This window comes from Convolutriloba macropyga, chromosome 5 (genome assembly GCF_964194025.1).
Source record: "Convolutriloba macropyga chromosome 5, txConMacr16.3, whole genome shotgun sequence".
NCBI lineage: Eukaryota > Metazoa > Xenacoelomorpha > Acoela > Convolutidae > Convolutriloba > Convolutriloba macropyga.
In genome coordinates, this window is record NC_134472.1 from 77,196,287 (window position 1) to 77,201,077 (window position 4,791).

Genomic DNA, 4,791 nt, shown 5'->3' on the forward strand with positions numbered 1-4,791 from the left:
CTCACAAATTGATTCTGAGTGGTACCGAAAGAACTGGTTTCAGAAAAACGGTTTAGAGAAAGTTTAAAAGTGGTTTTAAAGTCCAATCACTTTAAAGTCCAACTTGAATCCAATCACTCTTTCTTATATATTAAGTTAAAAACTATTATTCCTGCATAAAAAAATCTCTGTAAAATTTTTACCTTAACTTGGTAAATTTCCCCTCTCGGTAAATTTACCTTAACTAATATAATTTACTTTAAAAGTTCAGGTTAATTTTAAGGTATTTTTAAGGTAAACTTCAGGTATTTATTCAGGTATTTTTACCTTAAATTTTAAGGTAATTTTTGCGCGTTTTTCAGGTAAGTTTAGGTAATTTTACCCTAACTGTTCAGGTGTGTTTTTCAGGTAAATTTAAGGTATGTTCAGGTAAAAGTTCAGGTGGTGCCCCCTTAATTTTTCAGGTAATTTTCAGGTAAAGTTGAGGTAAGTTAAGGTAAGTTTAGGTAAGGCAAAACTACCTGAACGTTTCAGGTAAGTTAAGGTATTTTTTCAGGTAAATTTACCTGAACTTTATTTAGTGTGTATATATATATATATATATATATATATATATATATATATATATATATATATGTATATATATAGACATTTCACTTGTTTTTATTGAGAGCAGTCTACTTTTCAACTACTTGCTTTTTAGTTACGGCGTAATTGGTTCAATCATGTATCGCCTCATCACCGTCAAAGAAAAAGATTATTCTCAGATTTTTTACGGGTCAAAAGGTTATATGACAAGTACCCGACACCAAAATGTACCAAAATACCGAATGCTATAATGCTCAATTAATAGTCGTTCTGATAATTTTCATAATAGGGTAAACAATTGGGTATAGTGTAGGCTTTTTGGCATTGAGTGTTTTGTCCTGACACCATAGTAACATTTGCTCAAAAACCGAACGGCCGACGAAAAGGAAATCTCCTTTGAAATTGATCTCTCATGTAATACGATACCAAAATGGATTTCAATAACTAATGAGGAGAAATTTAATCTGATCTTATTTGAGGAGACGTTCTAAAATGCTGTAAACGACATGCTGTAACAAGTTAAACAACCGCAGTATATTTGATAATATCAAAAATTTTGGAGTGTTTGCCTTCAAATGCAATAAATTAGTTAACTAGTCAATATTTTACTTTTTGAGCACTGAGTCGTAATGTGCAGAGAACCACTATCAAAAGTCATGTCAATTGAACGAAACTAATAAATTCATGTCAAAACATTAAAATTGTACCAAATGCAATACACTCCAAAATGTATTGTTCTGACTCATTTCAAACTGCTGCATGGAATTCATAATAAAAAGTTGGGCTTAAATATAAAAAACGCTTACCTACGAAGCAAATGCAGCTTGTCCAAAATAGGACTAGATAACCAGTCGACAATAAGGAGGAAAAAAAGGGGGCGAAAATCAAAAATTTTTTGATTTTTTTTAAACAAAATGATCATAAAGTCATGGAAAACATTAGACTTTAATTTAAAGATTTCAAGATAAAATCACAAATTTACCTAAAAGTCTTCTAGAAACCAATGAATGCTGTCTCTGGTGAGACTGAGCCAAAGGAAAGGACTGCAAAATAACTACAGATTTAGTTATAAAAAAATTGTAAACAAAATAAGACAACACTAAGAATTGAAGACATTAAAATTATCAGCTATTATCTGAATATATGATTTCAATTATTAATTGAAATGTTTCAGTGAATATATAAATGAAAAAAATGTAGGTGTTGACTTGCGTCTCATTTGCAAATCAATAAGACTTGTTATTAAAGCGAAAAGCTTATCAAAACGAAAAAAAACATTGATTGTACCATAAAATCAATAGAGAATGTGAAAAATAAAGCACAATAAGGTATATGGGACACCTCATTAATGAGAAGAAGCTTCAAGTTGACAAAAAGAAGGACAAAAAGGGAGCAAAAAGGGAACAAAGTTAAAAAAAAAACTTAAAGTTTTGAAAACGCGGAAAAACAAAATTATCACAAACAATAGCTATCAACTGACGGCTTTGAAAAAGTTCATAAAATTCTCAAATAAAGCTATGGAGACTTTTGATAAATCAGGAAAAACTATCACGGCTACATTAAGAACAACGATTACATGCAAAAGCTGGAAAAATGAAAAAAAAATGAGCAAAAGTTGTTTACTTCGACAAAAAATTTCAATGTCATTACAAACATTAGGCATGCATTCGAAGCTTTAAATAGATCACCTATTCATCTATAGGAAGCCAAATGCACTTTTGTTTATCCAGACTGAGTCATACGACTACAACAATCAGACAATAAGAAAAGCTAATTAAAAGTCACGAAAACACAGTGTCGAAGCCATACAAAGTAATGATTCCCTGAAAACAAAATAAAAATTCATTGGGTCTCGTTTGATCGTAGTTGGGTTTTGTCAATAATGGAACCTAGATATGAAAAGTGACTTGTCTCTGAATGACTTGAAATAAACCAAAAAAAAATGAAAACAAAAAAAACAACTCTGCAATAGAGTTCGATTTCTTTAAATATTCAACTTCCCAATGAGACCGGAACTAATCTTTTTTGTGAATGCTTATCTTTTGGGTACACAAAAATTGGTCCATCTTTTGTCTTTAAAAATAATTTCTAATCAACATTCTGATTGAAAAAACCTCTGAAATTGAACAAAAAACGCTACAGGTGAACAAAATCAAACCCAAATATAAATTTTTTTAAAAACTCCTCGAAAAACAGAATGACAGGAAATTAAAAAATTATTGGTAAAATTTCAAATTCTACGCTCAAAGAGCTTTCTAATGATACCACTCACGATTCTCTACGATGATTTTATCGATCGGCAAAAGTTGACTGAAAAATAAAAAGAAAAAAACCCATTTGGGTATATAGTTCCTCCTCCCACTAAATGGGGTCGGAACAATTATGGTTACATTAAACATAGAAAATTGCAGATTTGCGAAATGATTTCTTTGCAGAAGTTGTTAAAAAGCACTCCGTTCTCGCAGGAAAAAAATGTTTTTTAAACAAAACAGACAACCTGCAATGACAAAAATAGAAAAAGAAATATATTTTTTTAGCAATAAACATTAGAAATGTCGTATTTCGCTCTCTTGCAAACTGATTATCATAAACAGCAGGGTGATTACTTTAAAATGTTTAGAGATTCATTGTTATTATAACTTGTGTGTTTCGGACCAAGAACGAGGTCTGAACCCCCTTCAGATGTTCAGAACTATAAAGGTTAACAGCATCAAACTAATGAAGCATCAAAGGATAACAGCATCAAACTAACCATACTTACATTTATCGACGCTCACAACTTTTTTTACTTGTCGCAGTTGATTTAAAAAAACTAAATGTTTCTAGTTTCAAATCAAATGCTAGCTCTATAAGATATTTTTTTTTAAAAAAATAGACGTCAATCTTGGTATTAGAATAAGAGCGTTGAAAACATTTGAAAAGAATAATATAAATGAACAGTAAATCGTCAAGTAATGTGATCTTTGAAGTTTGAAATATCTAATCATAAAGTTTGAAATTGCAAGTTTTCTAAACAGTAGCTGCTTTTCCGTTATAGTTCAGATGCTCTGATAATTTTTGTACTATCTACGCTGTTTTTTCTCTGAAACAAAACGGTATGACACTTTTTCGAAAGAAAACTATTCCTGTTCGACAATAGCTTTCATGTTTTGGTTGGCACTGGTCATGTGCTGTGCATAATTAACATTTTTGCCAAACAACATCCCTGCCAAAAAGATATCTCTTCAAATAATTTTTACTGGCTAATTGAATTAATGCATATTTTGTTAATGTGGTTAATATTAGTGTATCTAGATCTACATTATTTGGGTAGCTCTTGTTCAACATGCAACAGTGGATCCTTCATTATCTCCACTCTTATCGGTGTTTTAAAAGTTAATGATTGGCTCGCGTTACTTACATTTATAATCTACGAGAAGGCATGACAGAGTGTTTAAAAACTTTATCTCAGATTGAATTGCATGCGTTAAAACATATATTGGGAACTCAAAATTGAATACAAATACTTAAGTATCAAATTTATTTGATGCTTACAATCAGTCCAACAAAACGCAGAAACAGAAAAAAAACAGAGAAAAAAACAAAATCAGTTTTGGTGCTCATAATGTAACTTACAATCTTTTTTAAAAAAATAATTTATTTTTTCTTACTAATAATGATATTTCAAAAATCGACTGTTTAATGAACGCTGTCTCATACTTGGTTTTAAAATTAGGTAGAGTTTAATTTTCGGTATTAAAATTAGTCAAAGTTTGTCCTCGAATGGTCTGTAATCAACTAAAATACGTTTAGCTTAGCTGTAAGGCTGTTAACATTGTAGAACCATAATTCAGGAGGCTGGTCAAAAGCGGTCAATTCGTGCGGCAAATGATAGATTTTGAACGTTAGTGACCGTTCTTTCTTCATAAGAAATTAATTTTTTGGCTTTTTGCGGAAGTGATCATTTTTGACCAATTTTATTTAAGGAGACCGGTTCTAACCCTTTCTTTTCGGAGAACACCGTTTTTGATCGCCTTCTTTCTACTGACTAGCAAGAAAATCGATTTCTCTACCAAAATTGACTAAACCGGTCGATTTTTGAGTTCAAAAATTGCTCCAAACTACAATCAGACCGGTCATAAAAACATTTTCCATAGAAATAACTGTCAAAAACGGTAATTTCTATTATTTTCATTCGCCAGACAAAGTTTGAGTTGGGGAACGTGACTGTGTGTTATAGTAAGT

The 4,791-nt window shown here is 30.9% G+C and overlaps 1 protein-coding gene across 1 annotated transcript in view; it reads left to right on the forward strand.

The window, feature by feature from the left end:
• Nucleotides 1-4,791, forward strand: part of LOC142339672 (stress-70 protein, mitochondrial-like) — a 129,721-nt gene that overhangs the window by 15,009 nt on the left and 109,921 nt on the right. The window lies entirely within an intron of this gene.